We start from the raw sequence: 23,092 nt of genomic DNA, 5'->3' as shown, positions 1-23,092 counted from the left end.
AAAAAAAAAAAAAAAATGAATCCAGCATTAAGCCATTAAACTGTACCTAATAGGCATTTATTCAATGGGCCTTATGAATATGAGTCGTGCCCCATTTAAAATCTAACTGAAACGATAGTGCATTTCATTAGTGAAGATAATTATCAATTTGTTCCTTCCCCCAAAATCATATATGTATGAAAAACACTGTTAGAAGGTGAAAAACACTGTTAGAAGGTAAAAAATACTTTCAAGGAAGGAAATAAAGATGACCTATTTAAGTAGGGTCAGTAGAGGAACATTTGTTTCCCCTTTCTCTGTCTTTTTTTTTTTTTTTTTTTTTTTTTTTTTTTTTAAGAATCGAGACTTCAAAAAATAATGTCCAATTTTATCCCACAAATTCAATGTGAAATAATTTATTTTCCAGTGCATTCAACATCAGTTTCTTCATGTTAAAAACAAACTCATGAATACTCAAATGACTTATACATATGAACATTCAGTATCTCTGTTTACACAGAAATGAGATGTCTTCAATCCCTAAATCTGGGTAATGAGGAGGAGGATCAGTGCTATTGTTCTAGTTTTATAACCAGCTGTGCAACTTGGAGAAATAACTGAACCCCTCTGGGCTTTCGTGGTTAATTAAGAGAATTCGAAGATTTATAGACTCTCTTTCAGCTTAGAGCAATTTTATCATTCTGTTGTAAAAACATCAGTTCTATACTCAAGCATATATCAGTGTTCAGTAACTAATTGCTCAGTAATTTCTTGTATGAAGAACTTTATATTAATTTCCAAAATAATGGCATCTGCAAAACATGTTTTTCTTTTGGTGGTAGGAGGGGTTTGGATTAATCAAAATCTAATTCTATTAGATTTTTTGAGAATTAAATGTGATTATCTCCTTGATCCAAAATGTAATAATACATTAATACTTACTGAGTGTCTATTATATGTCATGTATGGTGTTCTATATGAAGGCTACAATACTGAGCAGTGCTGACCCTGAACCTGCCTTCATGGCACTTACAGTCTAGCAAAGAGACAGGTATTAAAGTGTAATTCTATCATTAAACCATAAAGTTTAAGTCATAAATCTTCTCAATTTAGTCCATCACTGGAAACCACCAAACCAAACACATGCAACAAATACTTTTTAAAAAACAAAACATACCTTCGTGCTCATGAACTGGAATGTCCTCAGAGTCCAGAGAATGATGAAAACATTTCCAGATTCTAGGCTTTGCCTAATGGTATTGTTTATATGGCAGCCTTAATCCTCTTTTCCTTTTTTCCTTAATTTCTAGGCTTCAACCTGTTTAAACAGAAAGTGTAGTTTTATTTCAACTAAGTCTCAAATTCTCTTTTCTGCCCTGTTCCTCAAATCTGTAAGATAAAGCATCATTTTGTTTTGGGTTTTCTATTTTTTTCTGCATACAAGATTTCCATAAGATCAGTCAACACTTTTCAGTATGGATGATTTCTTACAACTTGTCTTCAATGCATTTTTATTCAAAAAGACAACCTTCCCTCTGGAGTTGGGAATGGGGGAAGACAGAGCTGTCTGGTGGGTGCCTTTAGGTCACCAGAATAACCATAATAATGGATATGCAATTACAAACTGAAATTTTAAGTATTGTGAATTTTTTTTCAAAAATTTTTCAGGGAAGACTTAACTGAGAAGTGATGAAATCGTGGGAAAATTGGAAGCTGGTGTGACTGCAGCAGCATTTTAAAGAAAGGGAGGCTGGGCATGGTGGCTCATGCCTGTAACTCCAGCACTTTGGGTGGCCAAAGAGGGTGGATCATCTGAGGTCATAAGTTCGAGACCAGCCTGGCCAACATGGTGAAACCCCATCTCTACTAAAAATACAAAAATTAGCTGGGCATGGTGACCTGTGCCTGTAATCCGAGCTACTCAGGAGGCTGAGGCAGGAGGATAGCTTGAACCTGGGAGGTGAAGGTTGCAGTGAGTACAGATAGCACCACTGTACTCCAGCCTGGGCAACAGAGCGAGACCAAAAAAAAAAGGAGGGAGGGAAAGAAACCTGAGAAGACTTTTCTTAGGAAAATACAAAGTAGTACATAAGGATAATATTTACTCCCACAAAGTAAGATTTTGATAACAAAAATACTATACACTAAAGCAGACAAATTTGCTGTTCTTAAAAAAATTACCTCTTTTGTAAGTTTCGTATACACAGAATGGGTAGGAGAATGCACACAAAGGTAGATGTACATATATTCATGACTGAATTGTTTGTAATAATCCTAAATCTGAAGCTATTACCAGAAAGTTAAAACAATTAACAATAAAGAAAAGGCCAATATCTCTTTTAGTTAGTTATCAGAGATCTAGTTTTAAATATGTGCGGACTTTTTTATATGTAAACTATCTTTAAATTCGAATTATTTCATATTCACAAATATCGACAATAATTACATCAGATAAAAATAAAACATGTAGGAAATTATGACTTCTAATAACAAGTTTCACTTCTCTTCCCCAGTCCTGTTATCTTTCCATCCCTAATTCCATGTGAATGTTTCCCATGTTTAGGATTAGTGTTTTCCCCAATTAGTGAGGCATCCAGAATGGCATAGGGAAAGCACATGTAATTTAGTTTTGATATTCTGTTTTATTCAATTACATTTTTTATTGCTAGTCTTCAAGGATTCAAAATGCCTATTTTATAGTTGCTTATTTTGAGCTAAAAAAGTACCACATATGAGTTGAAAAACTTGGATTTTGGTAGTTTTACTATAATTGTCTTTGAAGTTTTAAATTGTTTTCATTGTATTTTCTTACATGTGTTTTGCATACATTATCTAAAGCAGATGCAATCAAAATATTAGAATAAAATTATATAGCAAATGCTTGTGGAATCTGATGTTTTTCCAGTTGATTCAAGTTTTGCAAAAAAAGTGCGCAAACTCCATTATAAATAAGGAGAGATGTATACCATAACTGCTGGCATCTGGTTCCTAGAATAATGTCTAGCACTTAGAAAGTATTCAATAAATATCTGTTGAGTAAATGAAAGTCACATCTAGGTTTTCTGTCTCATTCTCTCTCGTTTTCTTTTAAAATTGTAGATGTGCATGTGTTATGTGTGAGAATTTCAAAGTGATTTGGAATATTTGTCAAATTGCACAATCTCAGATTTTCTATTTCAGAGCATTTTATGGCTTCTCCTAAGTGAAAATAACAAAGCAGAAAGTAGAACACTTACTATTTTATTTACTGAAATACAATAGAAAATAAAAGCACTTCACAATTGAGTGCTTTTAAACGAGACACTGCTAAATACAGGGGCTCCTGTGTGGGGAACAGATAACCCAGGGTTCCCAACTTCTTGGAGTCTTAGGTGTATGAACAATGAATGAACAATTACAAGAAAAAAAAATGTTATAAGAAAGTGGTTTGCCAGGCAATGATTTGGGATACTTGAATGTGTTTTTCAGAAATCTATTGATTTGTTGGTCCTCCTTTAAATATTAATGTTACCTTTAAGGGAGGAGTTTTCCAACTTTTTTGAAGCCACATGTTTCTTAAAAGCATTTTGAAAAAATCCGTGCCCCTCATTCCTTTATAAGTTGACATTTCAACTTTCCCATTGTAAATTTAAATAGTTGTAAAGATGTAATTTTCCGTGTTCTGCCAATATTTGCGTTTAAAAATAAATATGTTACATCACTTCTTTACATGACTAGCATTACCTAAAAATACTCTGACTTTTTTTTGTTCTTTTTTTCATTTATTTTTTCTAGTTGACATATAATTGTACATATTTACGGGGCACATAGTGATGTTTTGATACTTACATAGTAATTAGATCAAGCTAATTAGAATATTCATCATTTCACACATTGATCATTTATTTGTGTTGGGACATTCCGTATCTTCCTTCTAGCTATTTGAAACTGTATCTAATGATTTGATTGCCACCCTTAGCCATTAAAATAAAAGTGAGCAAACTTTTCTCTGAAATTAAATCCTACACTTTTCATTTTCTCCTTTGAGCGTATAAACTTCCTTCATATTTATCCCTATGTTGTGTATTATTAAGTCTTTTATTCATCATCCAAATTTAATTAAAATGTTCCTTTGACTTAACTACTAAAAAATTCAAGTGGTTTCAGTTATGATTTCAATTGTCTTTAGTACACAATTGGTCAAAAGAACATAAATATAAGTGTGGATGGACTATTAAATATAAAAATTAAAAATATTTAAATGCATATCTTAAATGGATGGATTTTTTCAATTAGTTTATAAATCTGTAGCAGAACATGACATATTGCTACATTGAAGGAGGGCCCATAATCAACTATGGTCCTGTTTTTTATTTTTATGGATGTAGTTGCTAAGGAATGGTAGGAATAGAAGGAATTTTTTTAAAACAACATCACTCACTACTTTGACTCTTTTCAAGTTATATGCCAAAAATCACATAGCTACTTCTCAGCAAAATGTGTACTTAATGATTTGTCACTGACAGTGCTGATTGGATCCTCCTTCAATTTTGTTAAAAGATTTGGACACCCCTGCCTTATAGGATATTACCTGTCATTGAAGCGACTCATTTTCTTAATATCCAACACCAAAATTCCAGTATTTCCTTCTAAAGTTTGGTGTCTCAGTTTTCACACACCACAATGATGATATTTCTTTCTCTTGTAAAATAGGAAAAGAATGATTATGAATGAGGAGGGAAGAAAGCTGATTCTGAATGATGTTTTTACCTCAGGGAGTGTTCAGGCAAACCAATTTTTGGGAAGGCAGCTTTGGAAACTGATTTCCTTTAACTGACCATTTCTACATACTATTTAGAAAGTCCCCATACGCCTCATGGGCATTTGTACCCCAGTTAAAGGCAACTTCATTATGGTATCAAGAAAAAAGGACAACTGAATTCATCTATCGACACCTAGTAATAAAATACAGTTACTGGTTTGGTCTTTTATTGATATCACCAATCCATTATTTTTTATGTTAGAACTTGAAGTATAAGGTACATTTTACTATCTTTATGAAGGTCCTCTTGTGTCTCTTACAAGAAGCAAAATATTTTCAATGGATCAATAGAATACACAACAAATATAATACATATCCAAAGGCATTATAGTTATAAATTCAATAAATGTGCTATGAACACACAGGGATCATTCTGTGGCTCTAAATTAAACAGCTCCATTTATAAGATGAAGACTGCTATAAAATTGTATTTCCTATAGGAAAAGAATTATGAGATTCTATGAGTTCTGGTATAAAAGCTGGAGTAAAATGGAATATGCTTTACCACTAGAGAGGTCTCGCAGATATTGCAGCATCTTACAGAGAAAAGGAAACATCTTCAGATGTTGAAATCATTTCATATTGAAGGGATAAAGAGTGATTGAATCTAATTAATCTATACCTGTATTTATATTAATGGTCTCGCGTTCTTTTATAAAGTAAAGGATTTCATCCCTAATAATTTATATTTGGTCCTGACACAATTTTATGTCCTCACTATTGAGGACATACGACTATTGAGGACAATTATGTTCTAACATACCTCTTACGAGCTCATTTGCCTTATCTGTCAAATGAGACAGATGATTTTGAACTTCCCTTCTAGCTTGAATTGTCTTATTGGTGTATGATATCATGGAAATTTACATTTCAAATAGTAATTAAAGTAAGTTGTGGCTGATTTCTCATATCCCTAGATTTTAATATCATTTGAAACTGAAACCCCTTACTCTAGGTCACTACAAAAAAAGTGAGAACAAATCTCTGTTTTCTTGGCTTTATTAAATATTTGTTTATAGCTAGCTTCTCATCTGTTTGCAGATGCTTTAGTTTATAAATACAATCAAAGACTTTACTGTCTTAAATACAAAGAAAAAATAAAATGTATAGTGTCAGAATTTCATATGATGTAGGAGTAAATTGACTTAAATTTAGTTCAGATGGGGATAGGATGTGTGTGTTTATACCTGAGATACTAGAGTATTGCCTATGTGTCCAGACCTTCCCTCCCTCCTCAGCCTGGACATGTCTCCAAGACATGTTCCAAAAGGGCTGTAAGACTTTGAGTGGCTTTTTCATTCTAAGGGAACAGAGATGGACATATTATATGACCTCCAAATGACAAGGCCCTACTTTCAAGGGAAGGGGTGTTTTCAACACAGGAGGTATATTTTCAAGATTGTTTGCCAGCACACTTCTATAGCACTCATGACAGTCTACTGGAGAGGGCCTTGGAATAAAAGAGTGAGTAAAATCTAAATGAACTGCTTTATTTGCGCTTTCCTTCATTTCGAAAGCACTGATACTGGAAACTAGAGAAGAAGTTATCTGTAGTTTTTGTTCCATGATGACCTTCTTGATGATCTGTCTGCATTATGGTGAAGTCAACACTTTCATGATTCATTATGGTGATCAGCGCTCTAATCAGCTCTTAGGGTGGGAATGATGATCGCTGGCATAGCCTCAGCAACATAGAAAATAAGGAAAAAAAAAGATAGCTACCAGGGATTGGTCAAACTCAGACACACGTGAGATACATCTTGGACACTCCTAGAGTTGTGGATGGAGACAGTTGGAGGGACTGCATCTTCCAAGACTGTGAAGCTAGAGTAGTACTGTTTTTATTGATGTTTTCCTAACTCAGTGATTACCATTACCCTGGTATAGCTCAGACTGCTATAAAATTGTTGCCTAGAGTACAGTTGTGTGGCAATTGACAAAGAGTTATAAAGACACAGACAAAGGTTAAAAGCTCTCTTAATGCAAGTAAAGGATACAACTTAATGCACAGGGTTAGTACCACTTACTGCTAGCTAATTGGCAAGTTGCATGGTGAAACTCCATCTCTACTAAAAATATATATATATATTTATGTAAAGCTGGGCGTGGTGGTGGATACCTGTAATCCCAGCTACTCAGGAGGCTGAGGCAGATAATTGCTTGAACCTGGGAGGTGGAGGTTGCAGTGAGCTGAGATCACACCACTGCATTCCAGCCTGGGCGACAGAGCGAGACTCTGTCAAAAGAAGAAATAAAGAAAGAGAGAGAGAGAGAAAGGGAAAGAAAGGGAAGGAAAGGGAAAGAAACAAAGAAACTTGTAATAATCTGGGCTCTTTTCTCAGTGCCTCCTGAGGGACTCTAATGTCAGTTTCCTGGTGTGACATTCCTTAGCAGGTGGCAGTGTCAAACCTACTTGAGATGTATTCTCACACAGTCTCATTAAGTTTCTCTTTCTCGGCCAGGCGCGGTGGCTCAAGCCTGTAATCCCAGCACTTTGGGAGGCCGAGACAGGCGGATCACGAGGTCAGGAGATCGAGACCATCCTGGCTAATACTGTGAAACCCCGTCTCTACTAAAAAATACAAAAAATCAGCCGGGCGAGGTGGCGGGTGCCTGTAGTCCCAGCTCAGGAGGCTGAGGCAGGAGAATGGCGTAAACCCGGGAGGCGGAGCTTGCAGTGAGCTGAGATCCGGCCACTGCGCTCCAGCCTGGGCGAGAGAGAGAGACTCCGTCTCAAAAAAAAAAAAAAAAAGTTTCTCTTTCTCTTAATAATATTTAAAGGCAGAGTCTTCTGTTCCTAGCATCTGCTTTTCTGGGAGGTGTTAATGTATTTTATTTGAGCTCAAGATCCTAACTAAAGAAGTTTCATCTGTGAAAACAGACTAATCTCTCCTGTCCACTTACCTTTACCTTCATTGCAATAGGCCCTAAGATTTCGGTCTTGGAGAAATTGTCAAATTAGTTTATCACTCCATTAATGAAGGCTGGAGTGGAATATGTTGGGGGAAAAATTCTATTCCGTCTTCCTCCATTTACTTTAAGTTTGCTTTGGGCCATAATTTAGAATATAAATCCATGTACAACAAAGACTTATTTCTTACCTGCGTTAACACCTTTGCTTGCCCCTGTCTGGGTTTATTCACTCTTAAACTAACCTGATGAGTTGAATTAGTAATTCATCAAATATATGGAACATTTTTAATACAATAACAAAATGTATCAAGCTATGTGGCAGGCACTGTGCTTCCTTATAGCAAGCTCATAAGTTAGGCACTTTATTATCCTTATTTTACAGATTAAATGCCTGAAGCTTAGAGCAGTAAAGTTTTGAAAATAGGCAATCTGTTTCTAAGGCTCATACTCTTTAGTTCATAGTGTACTCTACTGCTTACTTTGCTTTCTAACTAGAAAAAGGAAGCTAATTATATATTTCATTTTAGTTGTCCTATTTTGGATGCTATACTGAGTGTAGGTAAAAACTGAAAACTTTGCTGGTTTCAGCTATGACATTTAAAGAGCTTGGAAGTCATCATTCCTGCCCTTGCATAAAAACAAAAAAGCTGCATAAGTTGATAAATTAACAGGTTTTTGTAGTCATTTCAGAGCAATCAGGTTGCAAAGCAGAGTGCCACCATGAAATCTGGAGAGACAGGTGAAACTAGAGAGCCTCAGCTGAGATCTTCTTATCTGGAGCAGAAGATGCTTGAGCAATAAACTGGCAGAAACTTTTAAATGGAAATTTTGGCAAACTGGTGGAGGCTGAGCATGGACTAGCATGAGAGTGATGAAATCCTGGGGGCAACTGTCTTAGAGGAGTCCCCCACAGTGTCAAGGGCTTTGCCGTCAGGAACCCCACCAGGTTCTCCCACTGAAATATTCTCTGGCAGGAGAAAGGAAAGAATAAACTTTGTAAAATACACGAAGAGCCTTCTCCATAACAAAGGCTAAAGGAAATTTCACCACTGAAGTCTCTTTCAGCCTTTCAATTTCACTTAAAGTGGTGGTGGTGTTGGCAGGGAAGGTAGGGATGTGAGGTCAATAAAAGGCAGGGCTTCAAGGAAATAGATAGGAAGTAGTGTAGCCAGAAAGGGATATAGAGGTCTGCTGTACCCACTTTGAACTGTGACATTCACAGCCCAGAATCACAGGCCCACTAAAAGAGGGGCAGTCAGTTGATTACAGAGTGCTCCCTTTTTCCCACACCTTACCATCAATGCTCTACTGTGATAAGAGTGAATCTTAGTGGAAAGAGCTGTGAGACAGACTCTGCCTAAGGAGGAATACTTAGGAAAGGCCAAAGTCAAGAGAAGACAAAAACTAAGATGCTCTGGCACCTATAGCTGCAGATAAAGAACTCACAGCCCAACTCTTAGCAGATTAACATAAATCCTTACATTCAAGGTGTATTTATTTTTGTTCTTATTACCTGGTATGTGCTGGCTTTCGATGAAAAATTGTAATGCCTGGCAGAAGGCAAGAGACAGTCTGAAGAGACAAAGCAGGCATCAGAACCAATGTCAGATATGACAGAGTTAGTGAAACTATAAAACAAGAACTTTAAAATAACTATAATATTTTAAGTATTCTAATGGCAAAAATAGTTATCATACAAGAAGAGATGAGTAATGTAAGCAGATAAATTTAAAGTAAAAAAGGCAGAAGGAAATGCTAGAAATAAAAGCAGTCATACAGGCAATTCTTTTGATGGATTTATCAATAGACGTAATATGACTGAAGGGAAAAAATCAGCTTGAAATGTCAGTAGAACTTCAAAAACTGAAAACATGAAAACAAAAACAAAAAATAGAACAAAACGTCTAAGAAATGTGAAACTACATCAGGAGGTATAATATATGTGTAATTAAGATACCAGAAATAAGTGAAAAAGAATGGAGCAAATGGACTATTTGAAGTGTAATAGCTGAGAACTTTCCACAATTCATAACAGATACCAAAACATAGACCTAGGAAACTCAGTAACTTTGAGCCAGAAAAATACCAAGAATATACATAGAGCAGGTATATCATATTCAAATTGCAGAAAAGCAAAGGCAAAGAGAAAATCTTGAAAAAAGCCATAGGAGGGTAGGGTAAATACTTTGTCTAAGAGGAACAAGAATGAGAATTACAATGGACTTCTTATCAGAAACCACGCAAGCAAGAAGTTAGTTTGATAAAATATTTTAAATGTTGAAAGAAAAAAGCCCACTATGTAGGATTCTGTATTCAGCAAGATTATTCTTCAAAAGTTCAGGAAAAATACTTTTTCTGAGAAACAAAGGCTGAGGGAATTCTTTGCTAGCAGATCAGTCCTATAAGATGTGTTAAAAAGTTCTTCAGGCAGAAGGAAAATGCTACATGTTAGAAACTTGAATATACATAAAACAAGGGTATTGAAGGCATAAGTAGTAATGGTAAAATATTTTAATTACTGTATTTTTAATTGACCTAAAATTTAAGACCAGAATCAATTCTCCAAGAGCAATCATGTTAAATATACCAAAACATATGAGGCAAAAACTAATAGAATTGAAATAGTAGACAAGTCTACTATTTTAATGGGAGACTTCAATGCCCCTCTGTCAGTAATTGATAAATTAAGGAAACAGAAGATCATTAAAGTTATACATGACCTGAACAGCACTATGAATGAAATTGATCCAATTGGTATATATAGAAGACTCCAGCCTACTGCAGAATATACTCCTCAAGCTCATATGGAACTTTTGTTTTCAGCAAAGAAGACCCCATTCTGGGCAATAAAACATGTTTACCTTCACACATTTAAAACAGTAAAAATTACTTGTATGTGTTCTCAGACTACAATGAAACTAGAAATCAATAATGAAAGACAGTTGAAAACCTCCAAATATTTGGAAATTAAAAAGTACACTTCTAAATAAACCATGAGTAAAGGAGAAGCCACAAGGAAGATTAAAAATATTTTGAACTAAATGAAGATGAAAATACAGCTTATCAAAAGTTTGTGGGAATTAGCAAAGACGCTGTTTAGAGGAAAATACATAGCATTAAATACATATATTAAAAAGGAAGATCTAAAAATATTAATCTCAGCACCCACATTAGGGAGCTAGAGAAAGGAGAGAAAATTGAGCCTATGGCAAGCAAAATAAGGATAATAATTACACCCGAAATCAATGAAATTGCAAAAGGAGAACAGAAAAAAAAAGACCAAGAGCTAGTTCTATGAAAAGTTCAGTAAAATTTATAAGTTTCCAGCCAGGCTAACCAAATAAAAAATAGAGATAACACACATGATCAATGTCAGAAATAAAAGAGGAATCATCAATACTTATTCCATGACATTAAAAGAATAATAAAGGAACACTCAACTCTACACCCACAAATTCGATAACTTAGATTAAATGGACCAATTTCATAAAAGACATAATATGTCAAAACTCAGGCAAGAATAGTCAATCTGAATATGATTATATGGATGAAGGAAATTGAATCAGTATTTAACCTTTCCAAAACAGGAAGCCCCAGAACCAGATAGGTACAGTGGTGAATTATACCAAATATTTAAAAAGGAGAGAATACCAATTCTTCACAATCTTTTTTAGAAAGTAGAAGCAGAGGAATATTTTTTGGCTCATTCCATAAGGCCAGCATTACCCTAGTATAAAAATCAGATAAAGATATTCCAGGAAAAGAAAACTAAGAGGACTACCAGCAGCAATTACCGGTGAAGATGTAGAGCAACAGAAACTGCCATTCATAGTAGGTGGGAATGCAAAATGGTATAGCCATTTTGGAAGACAGTTTTTGTAGTTTCTTTCAGAGCTAAACATAGTCTGCCCATATGATCAAGCAATTTTGCTCCTAAGTATTTATCCAACTGATACGAAAATTTATGTCCATACAAAAATCTGTATGCAAATGTTTGTGCAGCTTTATTCATAATCGCCAAAATGTGGAAGCAACCAATGTGTTTTTCAATAGGTGAATGGATAAATATACTGTGGTACACTCAAAGAATAGAATACAATTCAGCAATAAAGATAAATGAGCTATAAAGCCATGCAAAGACACAGATGAATCTTAACTGATAAGTGAAAGTAGTTGGTGTGAAAGGACTACAGGCTACATTATTCCATTTATTTGACATTCTGGAAACAAAAACTACAGAGATGATAAACAGATCAGTGGTTTCCAGCGTGAGGAGGTGGTAGAAGGTCAAATAGGTAAATCACCGTGGATTTTTTTAGGACAGTGGGGCAGTAAAAGTGTTCCGTATGATACTGCAATGGTGAATACATGACATTACACACTTGTCAAAACTCGTAGAATTTAATAATAGCATATAGAGTGAATCTTAATGTATACCAATTTAAAAAGTCACTTATAAAGCTGAGGAATTCCTATGTAGAATGCAGAATGTAGCAAAAACAATCTAACTGTATTACAAATGTGTTATTTAAACCCATTTCACTGATGTAGGGGGTGAGGTGGGGAGAGAAAGATGCTGACCTAAACAACTTTGGAAATGACCCACTTAAGTTTAGTCAATGAAACAGAGTCAAAAGAAACTGTACATAAGCACTCTAGCTGCTAAAGTTGTTACCAATGGGTGTATGAATAAACTATTCTGATACTATACATACATATGTGTGTTGAATAACCAAGTATATGGCAGATGACAGAAGTTGCAGATTAGAAGAGGAGGACAGAATGAGTTATGTGATAACGGATTAGAGTTGAAGGCAGTAAGCACCTGTGGTTAGCCTAACACACATACAGATGGTTACATTACAGATATATTTACAGATACCTGTACATACACGAGTTAGTAAATATATCTTCATTTTGCCAGCCAAATGGGCCTAGAAACAATGACATCCCAGTAGCAACCACCACACTAGTGTTTAGATGTTGGTTACTAATACCATTTTTCATTAAAAGGAACCAGGGATCCCTAGAAAAATGTCTAATTTTAACCCTGGGGCAAGAAATTTACAAGATGAACCTAGAGCCTCTTGTAGTGCCAGAAAGCAAGGAAGTTCTCAAAGAAAACCTACAATGAATGTCAAAGGAACACAGGAGACAATGAAAGTGTTCCCAATTGCCAAAGATGGAACAATTTGACCTATAAAGTAAATAGTATTTGAGTTACACCCAAAGTGAAATATCCATGAATCCATATGAATGATTGACCAAATAAATTGAAAGGGTAATGCAGAAGAATTTCCAATAATGTATGTAGCTATTTCATGCTCAAGGAGGTACAACATAAACCCTCCTTAAATGTGGGCTGCACATAATAACTTCTAAATAATACAGCATGGAAGGTAAGGAAAAAAGTAATTTTACAGTGGAGAAACCTGACAAACACCGCATCATGCAGATGATCAAATTAACATCAGTAATGGTAAGTCATCTTGGTAGTATTTACCCTTGATAAGAAATGATGAGAACAGCACTTTATCCTTGTTGATATTTCTCCCAAAACCCTGTAACTTCAGTCTAATCCCGAGAAAAACTTGAGATAAGTCTCAGTAGCTGAACATTCTACAAAACACCTGACCACTAGTGCTCTAAACTTTCAAAGTTATCCAGAACAAGGAAGCTATGGAGATGTGACAGCTAAATATAATTGTAATATCCTGAATGGAATCTTGGAAGAGAAAAAGGAAATTAGGATAAAATGAAGAAAAGCCGAAGGAAGTGTGGACTTTAGTTAATAATGCTATATCAGTATTGGCTCATTAATTTTGACAAATGTGCCCTAATGTAACATGCTAATAACAGTAGAAATGTGGTAGGGAGTAGTATATGTAAGATATGTTATATACTATCTGCACAGGTTTTTGGAAATCTAAACTATTCTAGAATAAGAAGTGTATTCGAAAGTTAAAAAAAAAGACACCTGAAAATATTTTTTTAGGTTTGTGAAAATGCAAGCTTTATTCGTAAGTCATCTGCCATCTCAATCATCACAATTATGAAGTTAATCAAATATCTGAAGTCAGTTAAATAAAGGAAGGTTGCTACCTGACCAAAACAAACTGTTTCTTTCCTAATCCATGTGAGAGAACATATAAATTTATTGTGAATACATTGTGTTACAAGTAAGTGCTGTTGCAGTTGATCTCCTTTAAGGATAATAGAGAATATAGATGCATACAATAGAGTATATAAATGTCTATTGTCTAGTTGTCATTAGTTAATACTGCAGGAGCTCTAGTGTATGACAGGCACATGTGAAACAAAGAAGATTTAAGATTTCAGGGAATGACTCTTCTGAATGCCATTCTAACCAGATTCCCTCTATCAGTGGTTCTGGTGGTGCTTCCTGGGCCTTCACCTAGAACAGATTTCCTTTCATTTATTGTATTACTTCAAATATTTGTTCCTTTCTCTTTCTGATGTTCCCATTATAGGTATGTTACTCCTTTTGTAATTCTCCCAAAGTTTTGGGGTATTCTGTGTTTTCAGTTTTTCTCTTTGCATTTCAATTTTGAAAGTTTCTGTTGACCTACCCTTAAGTTCACAGATTCTTTCCCGGGCAGCATTCAGTCTATTAAGGGCCTATTAAGGGCCCATTAAAAGCATTCTTCATCTCTGTCATGTTTCTGGGTTCTACCTTTTCATTTTGATTCTTTCTTAGTTTCCATCTCTCTGCTTACGTAACTCATCTGTTCTTACATGTCATTCATTTTTTCCTTTCGTGCCTTTAACATATTAATTGCAGTTATTTTAAATTCCCAGTTTGCTAACTCCAAGATCTGTCATATCTGAGTCTGGTTCTGATGCTTGTTTTGTCTTTTCAGACTGTTTTTTGCCTTGTAATTTTCTGTTGAAAGGCAGGCATAAAGTATCAGGTAAAAGAAACTCATTGTAGATAGGCCTTTTGTGTGAGGTTTTATGTTTTCTTGCAAACAGTTATGCTGTATTTATTGTAGATAGGCCTTTTGGGTGAAGTTTTATGTTTACTTGCAAAGAGTTAGGCTGTGTTTACTGTCTGCTGCAGCTGTGGTGTCAGAGGCTAAAATTTCCTTCAGTATCCTGTTTTTGTCTTTCCTGATGTCTTTGGGTTTTTCTAGAGATGCCATAAACAAGATCTGAGGCTTGTTCTTCAAGCTGTAGTTCTATTATTATATAGGAGCCCTACTGATGTGGTGGTAGGATGAGGGGATGGGAAAGTGTTTTATGTGATTAGTTCTTGGTCTTTTAGTTGAGTTGGGTATTTCCCTTTTCCCACATGGAAGGCCATGGGGTGGGGGTGGAGGTGGAGGTGAGGGCTTGAGTTGAATATTTTCCTTTTCCCATTTGGAAAGTGAGAGGGATCTGGAATTGGTTTTCCCCTTTGCCCAGGTCGGTTAGGCTCTGGGAAAATGATTTCCTTTGAGGGTAGTCCTTGTGAAGAATAGAGAGCTCTGGTTGTATTTCAGAATGGTTACCTTTCCCTTCTTCCTGCTGGAACCAGGAGGGGACTTTTCTATAATTTTCACAGTGTCATAGTGAGAACCTTAGGAAGGGTGGGGAACCTCCTAACTAGGCTTCCTCAGAATTTTTAATTCTCAAGCTAGTCTGCGCAAAGCCTTTTGCAATCTGTCAGTGATGGCTTATGGTGTTCCTGTTGACTCCAGCTTGGGCTTCTGTTGCTAGTAAGTTGTGATTCTCTGTATCTGCCTGTCTTTCCTGTTTTCAGAGCAACAGTTTGCCCTTGACCTCATATCTCTGACAAATCTCAGGAGAGCTGTTGATTATCAGGGTGGTTTTGTTTTTTTGTTTTGTTTTGTTTTGTTTTTCAGGTTTTTTTTGTTGTTGTCATGAAAATACCAGTGATGACTTCCAAGCTATCCACATGTCAGACCAGAAACTGGAATTCTCATTTGTTTTATATATACATGTTTAGAGGCTTTTTTGTACAATTTTGCTTCAGGCAAAACTAAAAGGTCTTAGCGCTAAAATTTAACATGTAAAAAAATCTTTGAGCATTTGAATTTTGTTTCAGGTTCACCAAGTTTTTAATCTAATGGATGGAATCTGTTTTGATAGCAGCCGTCATAGTAGCTTGTGGTCTTTGCCCAATTCAGTGTGTGGTGAAATAACCCCACGTACGAAAGATCTTTCACGAGAGATATGTCTTTGGCTTCTAAGTCAGTTTTAATGTTAAATGAATCCCTATATGTGTCTTGGCAATATCTGAACAACATCTAAAGTAATTATCATGTTATCAAGAAAATAAATTTACATTTGTTTAATGTATTCAGCAACAAAATCAATGCAACAGCAATTGTCAGATAATTTAAGTAGTGAATTTATAGAAGTAATTTTAATTTACATCCAGGAATGCAGGCAATTTTTGTCCAGCAATTTACATTTGATTGAATAAGCTTAGGAAACAACAGGAACAGCATCCTATGGAATTTCTTTGTAGTAGACAAAATGGACATTAATAAAAGGAAAGAAACTAGACAAAGGGCTAAGAGTTTTACTACAGTATATTTGTCATGTGAGAGTTAAACCAAGTGAGCACTTTGCTATAATTTAAAAATATGATAAAATTTTACTTGTCTATTATGTAATTGTAGCAAATTATTTTGTCTCTAACAAGGAAATCATGAGGTTTTGTGCCTTAGACTTCCTCACGTCTCCCAGAGTCAGTGACGCAGATGCTGATGTGAGATGTCTCTTTTTCAGATGTTTTCCTATTCAGGGCACAATTATTCCTGTCTTGAAATAGAAATTATCTTTTAATGAACTCCATTTAAATTTCTTTTCCCTATTTTTATACTCACTTCATTGAATAACATAATCTCAGAAAAGATTAACTTGTATTATTTCACGGTTGCGTCTCCAACACTATCTTAATGTAATCTCTTCATTTTTTTTTTTTTTTGGCTGTTCATTGGTTTTACACTATTCTTTTCAAGTTTTACATGGAAATGTAATAAAAGGCTCTGCTTACTCTCTTTTGAGACCATTAAAATTTTAAAACTTAAGAAATTTAAAGACTGGCTGAACAGCAATCCCTGGGCACTATGCTAGATTCCTTCCTCATGCAATGGACAGTTACTCATGTCTCATTCTTTGTGTTCCTCTTGACAGTTTGCAGTCCTTTCAGGAGTCATCCAATCAAAGTCAATGTGAATATATATATTATATATGTGTGAATATATATAATATATATTATATATGTGAATATTATATATGTTATNATATGGAATATGTATATTGTAAACCATATTCATAATTTAAAAAAGGTTAACCGATCACATATGTCTAGGATAACTATCATTGATCCTTATTTTCTAACTATTCATAGGAAGCAATACTCAATATCATTTTAGTGTCATGTTTGTTACAAATGACTCTATAATGTAACAAAGATGGTTAATGTGGAAACTTTCAGGTAGTTATAAGAAAAAAGTTATTATAAAAGAATGAGAGTTTTTTTTTAACTGCCAAGTGGGCTTTCAAGACCCTAGGTGTTTTATTCCTTTAGTCATATGTTTTTCTTAATTAGGCCTTTGTCTTCATTTTAAGTAGGTATTAAATGAAGTAGGTACTAAATGAAGTAGGTATTAAATGAAATATAATTTTGGAAAATGATGAATTTGGAAACTGATGAATTTAAATATTCATATAGAACTTTATATGCCATAACTATTAAGTTCATAAATCTATACATTTTAATTATTGGATTCCTATTTTCTATTATACAAATATCACTGCAATAATTGTATTTTGTTTGTTTGTTTTGTATTTTGTTATTTTTTTTTATTGGGATGTTGTAAAGAAGTATGAATCATGATAGGCTGGTAGAGGAATGACAGCGGGCATTTAATATTTATATAAATTGGTGAGAAAGGGCAAAGACATTGAGAGAAGGAGGGAGTAAGCTAAGCAGATATGCTTCAGAAAAACGTTTAAGCTTAAGAGAATAGCAATTGCGCGTGTCCTGAAGCAGTAGTGGTTTAGCCACCTCTGAGGAACAGTAGGAAGCCAGTGAGTTTCAAGGGAGGATTAAGGACAGTGCTGGTCAGTGATGCAGTCCTTGTGGGCCTGTGTAAAGATTCCAGAATTGTCTGAGTGAGAAAGAAACCATGGGAGAGTTTGCAGTTGAGGGATGACCTGATATGATTTGAATTTTAACAATGGACTCTGGATGCTGTGTGGAGATTGATCACAGGAGGGTTGTGGAGTAGGGAAGCTGTTTAGGAGGTAATTACAGTTGTCCAGTCCCCTCCCCTTTCCTACTACCAAATGGTGACTTGGTGGAAGGTGGCAGAGACAGTGGTGGGTCATGAGGATTCTGATTTTTTTTTTAATCTCAAGAAAAATAATCTAGAGTTTCTGATAGACTATATATGGGGTATGTCAGAAATAAGACTCAAAGATGTCTCCAAGATTTTTGGCCTGAGCACTGGGATGCGGGAGTTGCCATTTACTGAAGTGTAAAATTCACTATTGGAAGAACAGGCTTAGCAACAAAATCAAAAGTTTACTTTTTAAATTCTGGTGTATAATTGTAATAGAGATGAAATGCAAAGACATTGTCTTGGTGAGTAGGATACTTCAGCAGACGTAGATTTTACCTGGGATTCAACATGTTGTCAATTAAATCATATAGTCAGGATATTGTGACTCATGAGGATTATCAAATTTTTTTTCTAATGTGCAATCAGACTATATTTTTAAAATGAAGATAAACAAACATTTATAATATTCTGTCAAAATGGAGCTTTTTCATAGGACTGCATTATTATTGAAATATTTGTCTTTATTCAAAATGATTTCTTGTTGTGTGTGAACATTTTATGTAAAACCTGTCACAATCAAGTGTAATAGATTACATTTTTGGTGAACACATAAGCCCCTTTTGAATAGGTAATTGGTAATTTGGCGTATCCAATCTCAGGAGAAAAGAGATTTCAATCTCTTTCTTTCTGGAATCTGCAGTTGAGAAGGAAACAGTAATGGAGACATGGTGGTTTGACTTTTGGTGAGTTCCTCTTTCTTATCCCTTCAGTCAAACTAGGAATCATCTCTTCTAGGACACCTCACTTAAAAGAATCCAACTAAAGTGCATACATGTTGAGTTCTATGTCATCATTACCAATATTGTTTATAGATAGAATCAAGACTGATGATATTTCATGATTAAAAGTTACATTTTTTGGCTTTGAAATCCCTGGACACACCTCAATATAAATAGACATAATAAGACTAAAGACTTTGATATAAAAAGCCACCACTCAGTGTGTTCTAGTGAAACAGTAAAATATGTTCAGTTTGGAAAATAAAAAAATTGTTGTTAGGAAAGACATGCCATGTTTCTGTGCTTACTATCTTTGAATCAGTTAAGCATGATGTCAATGGCTGCATGAGCAGCAGCAGAAGCGATGACTAAAAATCAAGCATCCAGGTTGATGTCACCTCTGCTGTAATCCTGCTGTGTCGTGTTTAGTAAGTCACTTCCCCTCTTTGAATCTCAGTTTCCTCATCATTAGCTCAGAGAATGATTAAGTTTTAATAAGAAGTCATATTTTTTTACTCTTAATATGGCCTTCATTTCTAACATGCTCTCTTTATTCTGGCTGCTATAAAAATATTACAAACTGGATGGCTTATAAACAATACAAATTTATCTGTGTTTTCCCAGTTCCAAAGTTTAAGTCCAAAAGCAATAACCTAGCAGATGTGGTATCTGGTGAGGGCTTGTTTTCTGGTTCGTAGATGGTACTTTCTCCCTATGTCTTTACATAGCAGAAAGAGGGCAAGAGAGCTTCCTAGGGGCCAGATTATCAGGGCACAAATCCCTTCATGAAGGCTCTGCCTTTATAATCTAATTACCCTCCAAAGGCCCTTACCTTCTAATGCCAGCACCTTAGGGATTAGGATTCTAACATATGAATTTTGGGAGACACAAACATTTAGACCACAGCACATGTTATTATCTCACAATAAGGCTTTGGCATTAACAAACGAACAAAAAACAAACAAACAAAAAACCTGTTCTGATGAACAGCATGCATACCGAAGTCCCAATGTAGGTAGTTAATGTTGAAGGGTTCCCCAGGAGAAATGGTTTTCAACAAGGACAAACCAAATTCAAAAACAGAAGAGGCACCTTTCACGGATGATGGGTTAGAAATGCCACATACATATTCATCGGGTGAGATGTATGGGTAATGACTTTTTAGGAAGACTTCTTTTGTTTAAGTCATAGATCATTATAAATCCACTTTGTTTTATGACTCTCTTAGTGGATATTTTACTCTGAAATTTGTAATGTTTTTGTATGGAAGAGGTACTACATATCAGTTTGGAGGAATTTAATGATTTTTTTTTTTTTTTAAACTGAGAATAAGGCCATGTTTCTTGCCTAAATTTAGAAATCAGAATACAGTCATGCCCTGAATAATGATGTTTCAGTCAAGGATAGATGGCATATTATGACAGTGGTTCTGTAAGATTATTATGGAGCTGAGAAATTCATATTTCCTTATTGCAGGAAGTCAGGGACCCCGAATGGAGGGACTGCCTGAAGCCATGGCAGAAGAACATAAATTGTGAAGATTTCATGGACATTTATTAGTTCCCCAAATTAATACTTTTATAATTTCTTATGCCTGTCTTCACTGCAGTCTCTGAACATAAATTGTGAAGATTTCATGGACATTTATCACTTCCCTAGTCAATACTGTTGTGATTTCCTATGCATGTCTTTAATTTCTTAATCCCATCATCTCCGTAAGCTGAGGATGTATGTCACCTCAGGACCCTGTGATGATTGCGTTAACTGCACAAATTGTTTGTAGAGCATGTGTGTTTGAACAGTATGAAATCTGGGCACCTTAAAAACAGGATAACAGCAATTTTCAGGGAATAAGGGAGATAACCTTAAAGTCTGGCTGCCTGTGGGCTGGGCAGGACATAGCCATATTTCTCTTATTACTGAAAATGAGTAAGAGAAATATCTCTGAATTCTTTCCCCAGTAAGGAATATTAACAATTAACATTCCTTCTAAATGGCTCTCTAAAATGGCTGCCCTAGGATCGTCAGCCTTATGCAGATGTAGATAGGGATGAAACTGTGTAGATAGGGATGTACTGTAGTCTCCTGCAGTGCCCCCAGACTTGCTAGGATTAGGAAATTCCAGCCTGGCGAGTTCTAGTCAGACCGGTTCTGTGCTCTTGAACCCTGTTAAGATGTTTATCAATGACAATGTGTGCCAGAAACCTCATTAGCAATTTTAATTTCTCCCCATCCTGTGATCTCGCCCTGCCTCCATTTGCCTTGTAATGTTTTGTTACTTTGTGAAGCGTGTGATCTCTGTGACCCACACCCTATTCATACAATCCCTCCCCTTTTGAAAATCACTAATAAAAACTTGCTGGTTTTGTGTCTTGGGGGGCATCACAGAACCTGTCGACATGTCATGTCTCCCCTGGACACTCAGCTTTAAAATTTCTCTCTTTTGTACTCTTTCCTTTTATTTCTCAGACTGGCTGACACTTAGGGAAAATAGAAAAGGACCCATGGTGAATTATTGGGGGTGGGTAAATTCATATTGCCTAATGGCATAGTAGCTGTTGTATTTGTATTTGTAGCAATGCCAGTGTAAACAAACCTACTTTGCTTTTTATTGTTATTATAGAGTATACTCCTTCTACATATAAAACAAAAGAGTTATAAAAGAGCCTTAGGCAGCTCCTTCAGGAGGTACTCCAGAAGAAGGCATTGTTATCATAGGAAAAGACAGCTCCAAGGGTGTTAATGTCCCTGAAGACCTTCCAGTGGAATAAGATGTGGAGGCGGAAGACAGTGATATTAATTCTGATCCTTGTAGGCCTACACTGATGTGTGTGTTTGTGTCTTAGTTTTTAACAAAACAAAGTTTAAAAAATTAAAAAAATTAAAATAGAGAAAACTTACAGAATAGGGATATAAAGAAAATTTTTTGTAGTTATACAACCATTCGTGTTTTAAGCTAAGTGTTATTACAAAAAAGTCAAAATGTTAGAATTTTAAAGTTTATAATAGTTATAGTAAGATAAGATTAACTATTGAAGAAAGAAAAATGTTTTAAAAATAAATTTAGTGTAGCAAAGTGTACAGTGTTTATTAAGTATACAGTGGTGCACAATAATGTCCTAGGTCTTCACATTCACTCACCACTCACTCACTGACTCACCCAGAGCAACTTCCTTTCATGGTAAATGCTTTATACAGGTGTACGATTTTCTAAAATATTTTATTACTGTATTTTTACTGCTCAGTTTTTACATTTAGATACATAAATGCTTACCACTGTGTTACAACTGCCTATGGTATTCAGTATAGTAACATGTACAGATTTGTAGTCTAGGAGCAACAGGCTATACTGTGTATAGCTACTGACTATATATGGTATGTACTAGGCCATACCATCTAGGTCTGTGTAAATGCACTCTGATGTTTCTACAATGATGCCATCCTCTAATGACAATTTTCAGAATGTGCCCCTCTTTTTAAGTAATTTATGACTGTAAAAAAGTTATAAAGAAGTTTGAACTAAGCCAGTCTGTAGATGCAGCCAGTGTGGATGAATATGAGGCATAGCATGGTTATGTCTACCTACAAATACTTTCTCTCTGCCTCCCCGCTTAGATGATTAGAAAGTCTCTCATATATTAGAGTGATATTATAAGAGGAGCAGCATTGCTATGAGAAAGGTTCCATTAAGCATACTTGTGTTTACTGAGAGTTGAAGGGCTAGGTTATTTTGGCTTCTGTTTTAGATTTCTCCCACCTGCATATTGACATGGGTGTGGTTGAGAAATAAGCTAGCTCTCTTTGTGTTCTTTGTAAAGGAAAAGGGATGAGATTTGGAGTATCAGGGGAATGGTCATAGCATGGGGTAGTATAAGAAGAATGTAATACTGCATTACAAGGTCAGGACCCAATAGTGGGGTACTTAGATAAGGTGTATTAAAAAATGGAGAAAGATTAAGAAAAATATGTAAGTCCGAGTGTGGTGGCTCACACCTGTAATCCCAGCACTTTGGGAGGCCAAGGTGGGTGGACCACAAGGTCAGGAGATTGAGAACATCCTGGCTAACATGGTGAAACCCTGTCTCTACTAAAAATACAAAAAACAAAAAAAACAAAAAAAAAACAAAACTTAGCTGGCTTGGTGGTGGGCACCTGTAGTCTCAGCTACTCCGGAGTCTGAGGCAAAAGAATGGCGTGAACCTGGGAGGCGGAGCTTGCAGTGAGCCCAGATAGCGCCACTGCACTCTAGCTGCATGACAGAGTGAGACTCCATCTCAAAAAAAAAAAAATATATATATATA

At 35.4% G+C, this 23,092-nt stretch overlaps 1 long non-coding RNA gene across 1 annotated transcript in view; it reads right to left on the bottom strand.

The window, feature by feature from the left end:
- The window catches only part of LOC108519959 (uncharacterized), an 82,999-nt gene that overhangs the window by 1,424 nt on the left and 58,483 nt on the right, over positions 1 to 23,092 (bottom strand). Inside the window, exons 3-4 of the long non-coding RNA XR_001882781.1 lie at positions 4,550 to 4,659; positions 1,157 to 1,297 (exon numbers count right to left, since the gene is read on the bottom strand). This is a non-coding gene — a long non-coding RNA (uncharacterized LOC108519959). The remainder of the gene's footprint in view (positions 1 to 1,156; positions 1,298 to 4,549; positions 4,660 to 23,092) is intronic.

Source organism: Rhinopithecus bieti, unplaced genomic scaffold (assembly GCF_001698545.2).
Source record: "Rhinopithecus bieti isolate Rb0 unplaced genomic scaffold, ASM169854v2 scaffold_49627, whole genome shotgun sequence".
Taxonomy (NCBI): domain Eukaryota; kingdom Metazoa; phylum Chordata; class Mammalia; order Primates; family Cercopithecidae; genus Rhinopithecus; species Rhinopithecus bieti.
This window is presented reverse-complemented; position numbering and strand designations above follow the sequence as displayed.